General features: G+C 45.0%; 1 long non-coding RNA gene across 1 annotated transcript; it reads right to left on the reverse strand.

Moving 5' to 3' along the window:
- Positions 1–11849: 11849 nt before the first annotated feature.
- LOC115150683 (uncharacterized) lies at positions 11850–14478 on the reverse strand. Its single transcript, XR_003867144.1, has 2 exons — positions 14447–14478; positions 11850–12441 (listed from the first exon to the last, which is right to left on the reverse strand). It is a non-coding gene; the product is annotated as an uncharacterized LOC115150683 (long non-coding RNA).
- Positions 14479–15728: the final 1250 nt, after the last annotated feature.

The following is a 15728-nucleotide window of genomic DNA, read 5'->3' on the forward strand; positions in this document are numbered from 1 at the left end:
AAATTCAGCAGACTCTGGTGTGAACTAGACTTTGAGAAGTGCCATCTTTATTTTATTATTTATCGTTAATGCCGACTTCGGTGTGCTTATCAATGCACAACTACAAGCACCTTATTCCCCACTCCTATCGATAAAATGTAACTCCTATCGAAAAGTTTCAAATGCATTTTGTCATTACTAAATGTGTAATGTGACATATTTGAACACTACTATTTGATTAATAAAATATAATCAGTCGTCTTCCAAAAAGCTTTGCAAGAGGGAGGGAATCGGATTTCATTGGTCCTCAACTTGTGGCTCAGTCATTTCATTCAGGGCAGGTGGAGTTAGCCGTGAGTTAGCCTGCATGCACACCCACTTTTTTTCTAGCACTTACAACCCAACTAAAGCCATAAGATTAACAGTCTCCCTCCTCTCCAATCAAAGCTAAAGTTCTGTCTGATAATAGCCAATTGTAAACTTTTCAGAAGTGAAGAGATTATTCAGGTAGATTTGGGTTCTACCTACCTGGCTAGTGGTCATGAATACCAGAACAGAACAGAGCTAGAAAGCCTAGAGACATTAATTTTTTTAATCTACGGCTGAAATAAAAAGAATCATACATCTAAAGATTCCTCTCGACTTTAAATGTAAAACTGCCCTAAAAATGTAATTCAAATCCCCTCCCCTTTCATCCTTAAATATCTATCCAATCAAGATGGCTGAAAAGATGTATTCAGGTTGGTTGCTATAAAAGTTATCTTATTAGACTTTCCAACTTCTCATTTAAATACCACTGTAATGGAAGATGAAAAAATATATAGTGAAATTGAGAGGTAGCCTTACAAAAAAATTAAATAACCATGATAATTAGATGTACATATATTATAATAACTTTAAGGGAATGCATAGAAACTGCTGCTCTACAATATTCTGCCTAATTGCTAGAATTATCATATTAACCAGTTACCATTTGACTAAGTTGACAAAAAAAAAATTGATTATTCGTCCATTTCTTTTAGGACTTTCCTAATCAAAATCTAACATCCTTGAAGAATGAATTTGAAGGCCTCTTATCAGTTAATTAAATCAGGTTGGAAGTCATTTCTCTATGTGGCGTGATTAGGGCCCGCTCTGTTCTCCTCTGTTCAGACACCATGACGTGAGAGGAAACTTCTCCCTGGCTCATCAAACATTCACAACCAGAAGAATAGAATTTCTTTGAAGGGACGTCATTTTTTTTTTCTCCAAACCTCCGCCTTTCTGATAAATTGTGCTACACCCAATAGATCTCTCTTTCTCCTCAACACATTCTCATTAACGCCAACAGAAGGAGTAAAGAGAGGAGAGAGAAAGGAGAGGGGAGGGTAAAAAGAAAGGGACGGAAGGGGGGAAGAGAGAGATGGAGAGAGAAACAATGTGATAGAGACTCAGGGAGAGAGGATAGGTAAAAAGAAAGGAATGATGGAGGAAGATAGCGAGCGAGGGACAATCACACACACAACCCGGGTAACAGCCTTGGGTAAGCCTAAGAGACTAAACATGTACGTCTGGAGCTAAAACAAGTGCTACTGTTTCTACAGAGACACAATCTCTTCATCTATCCCTTTTCTGTGTGTTCCCTCTCATCCTTGACCTAGTCTGTTCTATTCACGTCCTACTCCTAACATTTAAACACAGCTTTATCCCAGTGTTTCTGCATGCTTGTTTCACCCTCAGCTATGGTAGTGAATCCAATCTACACACACCCCTCATCTCATGTCAGGTGAAATAAATCCAACTGGATGGAAAGAATGAGAAAGAGAGGAAGAGAGAGAGAGAGAGAGAGAGAGAGAGAGAGAGAGAGAGAGAGAGAGAGAGAGAGAGAGACAGAGAGAGAGAGAGAGAGGTTGTCCACTCAGTACTCCCATCAGTGGAGTATAAGACTGTCTCTCTGTCATTCAGGCTGCAGCCGGCCTCTCCAGTAGCCAGAAGAGCAGAACAGATATACTGCCCTCCGCACATCTGTCCATCCAACACTCCTCAGGGGAGAGAGAGAGATGGGGAGGGGGGGTAACTGAAAGTAAGGACGAGAGGGACATGAAGAGAGAAAGAGATGAGAGAAAAACAGAAAGGCAAGTAGAAAAAGAGTTTGAGAGAGGATGAGAAGCTGGTAGTTGGTGAATGACTGTGATTGGATAATGAATTGAATGAGCGGAGCTTGTCTGATTAAGTTGCAGAGGAGCCTAACTCTCCATCAACACGCTCCCTCATCATCCAATCAACACGCTCGGTTGGCCCGGCACCTTATTGGCTTGTATTCCGTTCTCTCCTCTTTCCTTCATGCCTTCTTTCCCTCCTTCCCTCACTACATGTCATCCTGTCTTCAGCGTAGCCACAGTAGTCTTTCTCAGTGAAGAGAGAATTCTCAAAGCTACAATTACTGCAAAGAACTATCAATTTCCCCTTCAATTAACCCTGTGGGGAGAAAGGGAGAGAAGTAGAGCGGGGAACAGAGGGGGGGGAGAGAAATTCAAATTTGGGACGCAGCATTAAACCTATGTGCTGCCTCTCCTCTCCTCCCCTGTCCGTCTGGGAAGTAGTAATAAATGAGGGGGGAGGCTGAGGAGAGGGGAGGGGGTAGTGTAACATCCTCAGGGGTGAACTTGACCCCAGCACTGAGGGTCAAAGTGGTTACGGTAGAACCAGGGCCCCCATCCCCATTACGGCTGAATACAGGCTGCACAGGCAGCTAGCGCTAATGCCCACTATATGCTAATGAAGGAGATGGTGGGAGGTAGTCTCAAACCACAACCCAGAACTGCTGAAAGCTCTCTTCCATGGGAGACAGAGAGGGAAGAGGGGGAGAAGGAGAGAGAGAGGAGAAAAACGGAGAGAGAGACCAAGGGGGAAGGAGACAGGGAGAAAAGAGATAGGGGGGGAAAGTGAGAGGAAGTTGAAGAGACAGAAAAGGGGGAATTGAGAGAGGAAGAGGAGAGAGAAAAAGGGGGAATTGAGAGAGGAAGAGGAGAGAGAAAAAGGGGGAATTGAGAGAGGAAGAGGAGAGAGAAAAAGGGGGAATTGAGAGAGGAAGAGGAGAGAGAAAAAGGGGGAATTGAGAGAGGAAGAGGAGAGGGAAAAAGGGGGAATTGAGAGAGGAAGAGGAGAGAGAAAAAGGGGGAATTGAGAGAGGAAGAGGAGAGAGAAAAAGGGGGAATTGAGAGAGGAAGAGGAGAGGGAAAAAGGGGGAATTGAGAGAGGAAGAGGAGAGAGAAAAAGGGGGAATTGAGAGAGGAAGAGGAGAGAGAAAAAGGGGGAATTGAGAGAGGAAGAGGAGAGAGAAAAAGGGGGAATTGAGAGAGGAAGAGGAGAGAGAAAAAGGGGGAATTGAGAGAGGAAGAGGAGAGAGAAAAAGGGGGAATTGAGAGAGGAAGAGGAGAGAGAAAAAGGGGGAATTGAGAGAGGAAGAGGAGAGAGAAAAAGGGGGAATTGAGAGAGGAAGAGGAGAGAAAAAGGGGGAATTGAGAGCAGGAAAGAGGAAGAGAGAAAAAGGGGGAATTGAGAGAGGAAGAGGAGAGGAAAAAGGGGGGGGATTGAGAAGGAAGAGGAGAGGGAAAAGGGGAAGTTGAGAGAGGAAGAGGAGAGAGAAAAAGGGGGAATTGAGAGAGGAAGAGGAGAGGGAAAAAGGGGGAATTGAGAGAGGAAGAGGAGAGGGGAAAAGGGGGAATTGAGAGAGAGAAGAGGGAGAGAGAAAAAGGGGGACATTGAGAGAGGAAGAAGGAGAGAGGAAAAAAGGGGGAATATTGAGAGAGGAAGAGGAGCGAGAGAAAGGGGGAATTGAGAGAGGAAGAGGAGAGAGAAAAAGGTGGGGAATTGAGAGAGAAGAGAGAGAGAGCAAAGGGGAATTGAGAGAGGAAGAGGAGAGAGAAAAAGGGGGACTTGAGAGAGGAAGAGGATGAGAGAGAAAAAGGGGGAATTGAGAGAGGAAGAGGAGAGAGAAAAAGGGGGAATTGAGAGAGGAAGAGGAGAGAGAAAAAGGGGGAATTGAGAGAGGAAGAGGAGAGAGAAAAAGGGGGAATTGAGAGAGGAAGAGGAGAGAGAAAAAGGGGGAATTGAGAGAGGAAGAGGAGAGAGAAAAAGGGGGAATTGAGAGAGGAAGAGGAGAGGGAAAAAGAGAAATGTCTGTTTTTATAAGAGGGAGCGATGAAGTGTCCGGGGTTGTGGTTGTTAGATCAGCCGAGCCTCGGCTAACGGCCCTCGGCCCGGAATTACAGGGAAGAACTCTGACGGCATGACTGCACTCTATCCTCCCCCCTCTATCCTCCCCCCTCTATCCTCCCCCCTCTATCCTTCCCTCTCTCTGAGCTGAGCCCCCGGAGAGGGATCCCAAACCAAACTCAGCCTTCAGCAAAGTTCCACAGGCAAACTTTCACAAAGCCCCCGAATGCCTGACTGCCCGCCTAGCTACATGACGACAGAGAGGCATGCCAGGGTTTCAATGCAGCCCTCCCTCCCTCCCTGCCTCTCCCTTCCTCCCTGCCTCCCTCCCTCTCCTCTTCTGCTGCCCTCTACTTTCAGAGGCGTATGGGCTGTTTGCTGCTGACCTTTCAGACAATGAAAACAAGCGGAACCCAGAAACTGCAAATGAGTGATACAGGTTGCATACAGGCTGCTCCACCTTCACTAAGCTAACATACGCAGTCCTGCCGTCGACGGGAGAAAGCAGGGGCATTGTCCCGCTTGTTTTGCCAAGAGTCAATGGCTGCTTTTCAACTGGGTAATAAATGTCGTTAGTCCTTGAAGAAAAAAAATCATTCGTGTTTTCTCCATTACTTGCTGATTGTAAATACTTCAAAAGAAAAACGTCACATTGGAAAAAAATATGAGAGCGAAAGAAAAAAAGAAAAGGAAATAGGAATCTTTTAAACAGTCATAATGTCATTTTCATCTAATGATTTCAAAAGGATTTTTCCCTTTCTGTGTTTCATTTCACCTGGGAGCACTATTCTTCAATTCAACCAATGAACGTGCAGGCAAACTAACAAAACACACTATTCTTCAATTCAACCAATGACCGTGCAGGCAAACTAACAAAACACACTATTCTTCAATTCAACCAATGAACGTGCAGGCAAACTAACAAAACACACTATTCTTCAATTCAACCAATGAACGTGCAGGCAAACTAACAAAACACACTATTCTTCAATTCAACCAATGACCGTGCAGGCAAACTAACAAAACACACTATTCTTCAATTCAACCAATGAACGTGCAGGCAAACTAACAAAACACACTATTCTTCAATTCAACCAATGACCGTGCAGGCAAACTAACAAAACACACTATTCTTCAATTCAACCAATGACCGTGCAGGCAAACTAACAAAACACACTATTCTTCAATTCAACCAATGACCGTGCAGGCAAACTAACAAAACACACTATTCTTCAATTCAACCAATGAACGTGCAGGCAAACTAACAAAACACACTATTCTTCAATTCAACCAATGAACGTGCAGGCAAACTAACAAAACACACTATTCTTAAATTCAACCAATGAACGTGCAGGCAAACTAACAAAACACACTATTCTTCAATTCAACCAATGAACGTGCAGGCAAACTAACAAAACACACTATTCTTCAATTCAACCAATGAACGTGCAGGCAAACTAACAAAACACACTATTCTTCAATTCAACCAATGAAGGTGCAGGCAAACTAACAAAACACACTATTCTTCAATTCAACCAATGAACGTGCAGGCAAACTAACAAAACACACTATTCTTCAATTCAACCAATGAACGTGCAGGCAAACTAACAAAACACACTATTCTTCAATTCAACCAATGAACGTGCAGGCAAACTAACAAAACACACTATTCTTCAATTCAACCAATGACCGTGCAGGCAAACTAACAAAACACACTATTCTTCAATTCAACCAATGAACGTGCAGGCAAACTAACAAAACACACTATTCTTCAATTCAACCAATGAACGTGCAGGCAAACTAACAAAACACACTATTCTTCAATTCAACCAATGAACGTGCAGGCAAACTAACAAAACACACTATTCTTCAATTCAACCAATGAACGTGCAGGCAAACTAACAAAACACACTATTCTTCAATTCAACCAATGAACGTGCAGGCAAACTAACAAAACACACTATTCTTCAATTCAACCAATGAACGTGCAGGCAAACTAACAAAACACACTATTCTTCAATTCAACCAATGAACGTGCAGGCAAACTAACAAAACACACTATTCTTCAATTCAACCAATGAACGTGCAGGCAAACTAACAAAACACACTATTCTTCAATTCAACCAATGAACGTGCAGGCAAACTAACAAAACACACTATTCTTCAATTCAACCAATGAACGTGCAGGTAAACTAACAAAACACACTATTCTTCAATTCAACCAATGAACGTGCAGGCAAACTAACAAAACACACTATTCAAAATTCACATTACAGTCTGTTGTTCAATTCAGTGCATTCGGAAAGTATTAAGACAGCTTGACTTTTTCTACATTTTGTTGTTACAGCCTTATTTTAAAATTGATTAAATTTTATTTTTCCCCTCATCAATCTACACACAATACCCCATAATTTTTTGCACATAAAGAAAAATAAATAACTGAAATATCACATTTACATAAGTATTCAGATCCTTTACTCAATACTTTGTTGAAGCACCTTTGGCAGCGATTACAGCCTTGAGTCATCTTGGTATGACACTATAAGCTTGGCACACCTGTATTTGCATTCTTCTCTGCAGATCCTCTCAAGCTCTGTCAGGTTGGATGGGGAGCGTCGCTACACAGCTATTTTCAGGTCTCTCCAGAGATGTTCGATCGGGCAAACTCCAGAGAGGTTCAATCGGGCAAACTCCAAGCGGGCTGTCATGTGCCTATTACTGAGGAGTGGCTTCCGTCTGGCCACTCTACCATAAAGGCCTGATTGGTGGAATGCTGCAGAGATGATTGTCCTTCTGGAAGGTTCTCCCATCTCCACAGAGGAACTCTGGAGCTCTGTCAGAGTGACCATCGGGTTCTTGGTCACCTCCCTGACCAAGGCCCTTCTCCCCTGAATGCTCAGTTTGGCGGGGCGGCCAGCTCTAGGAAGAGTCTTGGTGGTTCCAAACTTCTTCCATTTAAGAATGATGGAGGCCACTGTATTCTTGGGAACTTCAATGCTGAAGAAATATTTTTGTACCCTTCCCAAGATCTGTGCCTCGACACAATCCTGGCATTCAGTTGTACAACTGACTAAGTATCCCCCTTTCCCTTAGACAGGTGTGTGCCTTTTATAATCATGTAAATACGGTATTTCTGTAGTTTTTTATCCATTTTTTTTTTCGCCTTGTGATTCTGTGTAGATTAATGAGTTTAACATTTTTTTAAATCAATTTTAGAATAAGGCTGTAACGTAACTGAATGTGGAAAGAAGGAAGGGTCTGAATACTGTCCGAATGCACTGTACATCCATTTAAATCTACTTCAACAATATATACACTATATATACAAAAGTATATGGACATACCTTCAAATTAGTGGATTTGGCTATTTCAGCCACACCCGTTGCTGACAGGTGTGTAAAATCGAGCACACAGCCATGCAATCTCCATAGACAAACATTGGCAGTAGAATGGCCTTACTGAAGAGCTCAGTGACTTTCAACGTGGCACCGTCATAGGATGCCACCTTTCAAACAAGTCAGTTTGTCAAATTTCTGCCATGCTAGAGCTGCCCTGGTAAACGGTAAGTGCTGATATTGTGGAAAGTGGAAATGTCTAGGAGCAATAACGGCTCAGCCGTGAAGTGGTATGCCACATAAGCTCACAGAACGGGACCGCCAAGTGCTGAAGCACGAGGCGCATAAAAATCCTCTGTCCTCGGTTGCAACACTCATTACTGAGTTCCAAACTGCATCTGATGCAACGTCAGCACAGGAACTGTTGGTCGGGAGCTTCATGAAATGGGTTTCCATGGCTGAGCAGCCGCACACAAGCTTAAGATCACCATGCACAATGCCAAGCGTTGGCTGGAGTGGTGTTAAATTTGCCGCCATTGGACTCTGGAACAGTGGAAACATGTTCCCTGGAGTGATGAATCATGCTTCACCATCTAGCAGTCGGCGGACAAATCTGGATTTGGCGGATGCCAGGAGAACGCTACCTGCCCCAATGCACAGTGTTGGAGGAGGAATAATGATCTGGGGCTGTTTTTCATGGTTAGGGCTAGGCCCCTTAGTTCCAGTGAAGGGAAATCTAAACGCTACAGCATACAATGACATTCTAGTCGATTCTGTGTTTTCAACTTTGTGCCAACAGTTTGGGGAAGGCCCTTTCTTGTTTCAGTATGACAATGCCCTCGTGCACAAAGCGATGTCCATACAGAAATGGTTTGTCGAGATCAGTGTGGAAGAACTTGACTGGCCTGCACAGATCCCTGACCTCAACTCCATCGAACACCTTTGGGATGAATTTGAACAGCGACTGCGAGTCAGGCCTAATCGCCCAACATAAGTACCCAACCTCACTAATGCTCTTGTGTCTGAATTGAAGCAAGTCCCTGCAGCAATGTTCCAACATCTAGTGGAAAGCCTTCCCAGGAAGAGTGGAGGCTGTTATAGCAGCAAAGGGGGGACCAACTCCATATTAATACCCATGATTTTGGAATGAGATGTTCGACGAGCAGGTGTCCACATACTTTTGTTCATGTAGTGTACATTTAGCAACATATTTCATTAAATAAAAAAATACTGAAAACCTGCTCTTCACTAAGAGTTTGAGTAGTTATTTGAGTATAAAAGGCTTGTTCTAACACTTTTTAAATGTGATTTCTATACCCAAGTAAGGCATGTTTTCTTGCATTCAATGAACACACCACAGACACTTCTTCTGTATTCTATTCAGTACTGATGGCCGTGGATGTGTTAAAGAGAGTCTAATAACTGAACTGATTTTTGTTTTTGATGAATTACTTCACATTCGCCAAGCATTTCAGACATTTAACCTTAGGTCAAAAATACACTCTAAACATTTGAAAATATGTATAATCTTAGGTGGAGACACAACTTCTAAGAAAAGCTATATTTGATGAAGAAATATCGACTGTCCTTGCATTATAAAGCCTTGTCATTTGACTGAACTGGAGTAGAATAGAATATGTCTATTAAAAGGTGTCTTAATAAGAATAAATGAATTCAGATGACAGTTTCCTTTTAATGAAGGGCTTGAATGTCTATTGGGAGCTGCTGGAGGAGAGCAGAGAGGAGAGCAGAGAGGAGAGCAGAGAGGAGAACAGAGAGGAGAACAGAGAGGAGAACAGAGAGGAGAACAGAGAGGAGAACAGAGAGGAGAACAGAGGAGAGAACAGAGAGGAGAACAGAGAGGAGAACAGAGAGGAGAACAGAGAGGAGAACAGAGAGGAGAGCAGAGAGGAGAACAGAGAGGAGAACAGAGAGGAGAACAGAGAGGAGAACAGAGGAGAGAACAGAGAGGAGAACAGAGAGGAGAACAGAGAGGAGAGCAGAGAGGAGAGCAGAGAGGAGAACAGAGAGGAGAACAGAGAGGAGAACAGAGAGGAGAGCAGAGAGGAGAACAGAGAGGAGAACAGAGAGGAGAACAGAGGGGAGAACAGAGAGGAGAACAGAGAGGAGAACAGAGGAGAGCAGAGAGGAGAACAGAGAGGAGAGCAGAGAGGAGAACAGAGAGGAGAACAGAGAGGAGAGCAGAGAGGAGAACAGAGAGGAGAACAGAGAGGAGAACAGAGAGGAGAACAGAGAGGAGAGCAGAGAGGAGAACAGAGAGGAGAACAGAGAGGAGAACAGAGAGGAGAACAGAGGAGAGCAGAGAGGAGAACAGAGAGGAGAGCAGAGAGGAGAGCAGAGAGAAGAACAGAGAGGAGAACAGAGAGGAGAACAGAGAGGAGAGCAGAGAGGAGAACAGAGAGGAGAGCAGAGAGGAGAACAGAGAGGAGAACAGAGAGGAGAGAAGAGAGGAGAACAGAGAGGAGAACAGAGAGGAGAGCAGAGAGGAGAACAGAGAGGAGAACAGAGAGGAGAACAGAGAGGAGAGCAGAGAGGAGAGCAGAGAGGAGAGCAGAGAGGAGAACAGAGAGGAGAGCAGAGAGGAGAACAGAGAGGAGAACAGAGAGGAGAACAGAGAGGAGAACAGAGAGGAGAACAGAGAGGAGAACAGAGAGGAGAGAAGAGAGGAGAGCAGAGAGGAGAACAGAGAGGAGAACAGAGAGGAGAGCAGAGAGGAGAGCAGAGAGGAGAACAGAGAGGAGAACAGAGAGGAGAACAGAGAGGAGAGCAGAGAGGAGAGCAGAGAGGAGAACAGAGAGGAGAGCAGAGAGGAGAGCAGAGAGGAGAACAGAGAGGAGAACAGAGAGGAGAACAGAGAGGAGAGCAGAGGAGAACAGAGAGGAGAGCAGAGAGGAGAACAGAGAGGAGAGCAGAGAGGAGAGCAGAGAGGAGAGCAGAGAGGAGAACAGAGAGGAGAACAGAGAGGAGAACAGAGAGGAGAGCAGAGAGGAGAGCAGAGAGGAGAGCAGAGAGGAGAACAGAGAGGAGAACAGAGAGGAGAACAGAGAGGAGAGCAGAGAGGAGAACAGAGAGGAGAACAGAGAGGAGAACAGAGAGGAGAGCAGAGAGGAGAACAGAGAGGAGAACAGAGAGGATGGTTAATTCGAGAAGGAAGCCGTGTCTTTACCTCCCATGCCAGAGTGTGAGAGAGAGAGAGAGAGAGAGAGAGGGAGAGAGGAGAGGAGGAAAGGCTTGTGAATGTCTGAGGAGGACAGGAGGAGAGGATAAGAGGAAGGAAAGGCTGTGTGTGAGAAAGGAAGAGAGGGGCTGCTTCAGATCGACTCCATTTGAACTGACAAATAAAAGAGCAGTTAAACCGCTCGGAACACCACACACCAAAACCAAGAGAACCACGACAGTACTCACAGAGAACACACATACTCTTCATATCTGTGAGTGAGTGTATGTGTGTTTATTTGTGCAAGCAGGCATGTATGCGTGTGTGCATGTGTGTATGTGTGAGAGAGTCACAAAAGTAGCCCTGTGAGTGACAGAGAAGCATATCTGTACAGACACATCTGTCTGACAACTGACGGAGGGAAAGAAAGGGGGATGACAAAATAAAAAGTATTAAATGAGAGAGAAAAAGGAACTGGCTGCGCAACTAGACACAACGCATTAAAGCCAGGGAAGTCATTCTATAGAAAATACATCCCCTGTCCTTCCCATTAAAGCCAGGGAAGTCATTCTATAGAAAATACATCCCCTGTCCTTCCCATTAAAGCCAGGGAAGTCATTCTATAGAAAATACATCCCCTGTCCTTCCCATTAAAGCCAGGGAAGTCATTCTATAGAAAATACATCCCCTCTCCTTCCCTTTCCGCTCCTCCTCAACACTCAATCTACCAATACTGAGGACGTTCAACACAGTATACCGTATCGGCTCAATTTTGAGTCTGACATTCTTAACAGAAAATTGCACTTTTTGACCCAATGTTTCATTACATTTCTTCTTACCCTGCAGTGAGCATATGTTCTAGAATTGCACAAAAGGTGGATGAGGTGTTTAGTACAAATAGCCTACTTTTTTCCACTCTACCACCTGTTTTAGATTAGGCTAATTGTCAGAAATGAAGGGACCAGTTCGTTTTTTTGTTGTTCAAACAAAATCCAGAGCTAAACTATTAAAAATGGGTGTATTATAATTCTATTGAACACTGCTTATTTTTTATCAATACTAAATGACAGTTTTAGGATCACCAACACAGTGGTATTTCTTTAAAGATACAGTAGTACTCCTTATTTCCTATTTTTCATCCTACTTCCTCTCCTATTTTCCACTCCTCTATCCTCTTCTATTTCCACCTTTCTTTCCTCTCTTCTCTGTCACCCCTGACCAGTGGTCTCAGCCGGCTTCAGACTGCTGTGGTTTCAAAGGCCAGCGCCACAAAACACTCTTTCTTTTGTCTTTGTCTTTTTAAAGACTGGAGTCTGTCTAATACACTGTGTGGTAAAAGAGTCCTGGACAGCAGAGGTAATCTGACTGGATTAGGCTGCTTTATTTCCCTGGGAAGAAGGGATGGGAGAGGAGAGGAAGAAAGAGAGGAGGCCGCGCTCAAATCCCCCTACAAATGTCAGACAGCGAACAGTGACCAGGGGCACAGAAACACACCTGCGCATCACACAGAAACACACACACATACACACCTGTCACATCCCACTGGGCCACCACAGACCGGCAAGGAAAGGAGAAGAGACTAGTCCTTATTTTCCTCTTTCTTAGGAGCGAGGGATTTGTGGGGAACGAGGCACGAAAGGAGGGAGAGGGGGATTACACAATTATTCAGATAGCGGCTGGGGATAATCTAGTGGCAGATGTCCCTTGGTCAACAATGCCCACCTCACACACACACACACACACACACACACACTACAATGCCAGCCGAACACAGCCGAGAGCAAAAGCCAGCCGTAACCGATGGTTACAGGCACTTTGTGTAACCTGCTGGTGTACCAAACACACACTAATCACCAACGGCAAAGGAGAAGTCATGCAAACACACATCTCTTTAATGATAATATGATTTGGTGTATATCCTTTAGATTTTTTCTAACTTGATATATTTGTATCTAAAAAGTCCATAGCATGACAATCGTTATCACTGGGACAGGAGAGGGTCAACCTGTTAGCTTTTGTTCTGCTATTTCTCCTCAGCCGTCAGAAAAACAACATCAAACCTGAGAAATTCTGTCCAAGGGAAACTACATAACTGACAGGTAATTGTGGTCACACACATACCTCACACCATCCCACTACATCCTTCCTTCAGCCCCTGCCTCTGTGTCTCTGTGTGATCTCAAGACTCTCATAGCTACTGTGCTATTCTCTTATCCGTTTCTCCCCTTCTCCTTCCCATTTCCTCTATCCTTCTCTCCCTCTCTCCGCTGCTTTGAAAGGGCACACACAGAGCCTCAGAGTCCTCACCCCCTGTGGGGCAAAGTCCGGCAAAACCACTTCACCTCAAGGACCACGGGGAGGGAGAGAAAGAGAGAGAGAGAGAGAGAAAGGAGAGCGAGAGAGAGGAAAGAGAGAGACATTTGAGCCTCATAACCATACAATACTTAAATCTCAAACATGTCATGACAACACAAGTGAAACACACAAAATAACAGACTTTTGAAAAGATATATATAAATATTGCAACCAAAAAATCCTGAGTGTATGAGTTTTATTTTCCTTTTCCCTGTAATGAGTACAAAAAATGCAGTCAGTTAATGCCAAGTGAATGCATAAGCAAGAGGATGGGGGGGTGGGGTGGGGTGGGGTAGGGGGGGGGTATAGCTGTCAATCCGTCCTCTCTAGCAGCACATTGTGATTTGGGTTTAGACTGGTTAACAGATCTCTCTGTCAGTGGGTATATATATCTAGCGCTCTGCCCGCCACAGCCTGTTTCTCATGCTAATAGTTTAAGTAGTCATCCTATGTCACCCATCACTAATACCATAAAATAGCAGCCTTCGCCAGCCTCTCAGCCGCAGTGTTAGCCTGTGTTAGCCAGCAGCACCCCAATACTTTACGGATTAGTCAACATAATGAGATACATTTATACGCTTGTTACTTATATGGTCAATGGGTGGGTGGGAGGGACTGGGACAGGGGTATGGAGAAGATTTAGTTAGTTCCTATAGGGGCTTCCCTCATACCTCTTTACAGTATAGCATACTGTACACACAACCTAGTACAAAACTCATTACACATTCAAAGCCAAACTAAACAACACATACAGCTAATGAACACAAACAACCTGAACTAAACACACAGAAATGTCTAAACTTTCCTACACTTTTAAACCTCAAAACCAAAAGGGATGGGGGGACGAAAGCATTAGTATCATCAAACACAAATCTGTGCTAAGGCAGTGAAGACACTCGTTCCCTGACACTGTTTTCCATCCGCTGGGGAGCGTTCAGGCTGAGCGTGAATCTGTGGCTGCTCCTCCTCCCGCTTAAACCTTCCCGGAGTGGGAATCTCTCTCCAGAGCTCGCCTGGCGGATTTCACCACGGTGCCGCAGAGTGAGGTCCGTTTAAGAGCCGTGTAACGTTCCTCTACAGGCAGGCGGTTTATGCAGCGCTGAAGTTGCGTTCAGGACTGTGCAGCTGTCACCCGTGCATTAGTTGAACCGTGTAATAAAGGCATTAAAACAGTGCCAGAAAGTTTAGTCCCATTGTTGTTTGGAAGAAGTCTTTGAAGTGATCTGTTCCCTCGGCAACTGGTTGATTGACAGGTGGGTTGTCAGACTGGTACAGAGGGTTGGAATACACCAACGACTCTCTTATGACACCCTTACGAAGGGTCATAGGGGGAGGGGGAGACAGGTTTTGAATGGGGGAGATTGGGGAGATGGGAGAGACAGGCTCTATGAGGATGCCATACCACACACACACACACACACACACACACACACATTCTGTCATACGATCAACTCCCCAACACACCACCTCTCCCCCACACTTTCTCTCTATCTGTCTCCCATGCACACACTCCATTTCCCTACTTCCACACTCTGTCCATCCATGTCACATCTCCATGGTGGCCATGATGAGTGTCATCACACACTCAGCGGACTGCCAACTCCATCTCCACCCAGATACAGGTACAGCCAGGTTGTGCTGAGGTTAGGTTATAGCAGCTAATTGCCATGGCCCTGTCCAAGATGATTGGACCTGTCCCATGTTACTAAATCTCTACATCTACCTCAACCTCTCAGTCCCTCCTATTCCAGTTTCAGCTCCAGTCATCTCCCTCTCTAGCTCACTAGTGGTTAGAGCATTGGGCCAGTAACCGGAAGGTTGCTAGATCGAATCCCCGAGCTGACAAGGTAAAAATCTGTCATTCTGCCCCCGATCAAGGCAGTTAACCCACTGTTCCCCGGGCACGAAGACGTGGATGTCGATGAAGGCAGCCCCCTGCACCTCTCTGATTCAGAGGGGTTGGGTTAAATGCAGATGACACATTTCAGTTGAATACATTCAGTTGGACAACTGACTAGGTATTCACCTTTCCCTTTCCCTCACTGTCCCAGCCTTTGCCCTTCCCCAGGCCTCCACGAGCTCAGGCCCTGGCCCTGCTCACTGCTACAGTCCCATCTCCAGCTAAATGTCCAGCCACAGGCACAGTCCCTTCTATCCTTTCTTTCTCGGTCCCTCCATCTCTTGCTCTGTCTCCAGTCTCTCCAGCAATGGGTCATAAAGCTGGCCTGTGGCTGCCAAGCTCTCTCAGGGGACGCTGATCTAATGCTTCCACACATAATGACCCACGCCTGCTTGCCTGCTACACACATACTGTCATTTCCGTCCTCTTCTCTCTCTCTTTCTCTCTCTCCCTCTCTCCCTCTCTCCCTCTTTCCCCAGGCCCATAGGAAGTGGTCCCTTCCTCTCTCTGTGCTGCAGGGTCACTCCCTCCCACATCCATCAGCCCTTAAGAGGCTCACACTCTGAATCTATCACAAAATCTCTCGCTCTCTTCGTCTATCTGTCTGCCTGTCTCTCTCTCTCCCTCTCCTCTTCTCTCTTCTACACTCAAATAGACTGCTGTGAATCACCCTAAAATCTACCCAGGGCATCACAGAATATCCTCTCCTCTTTCCTCCTCTGGTCCATGGCTCGCTCCCTCATTCCACAACTTGTCTTTCCCCTTTTCTCTGTCTTTCTCTGGA

Source organism: Salmo trutta, chromosome 16, assembly GCF_901001165.1.
Source record: "Salmo trutta chromosome 16, fSalTru1.1, whole genome shotgun sequence".
NCBI lineage: Eukaryota > Metazoa > Chordata > Actinopteri > Salmoniformes > Salmonidae > Salmo > Salmo trutta.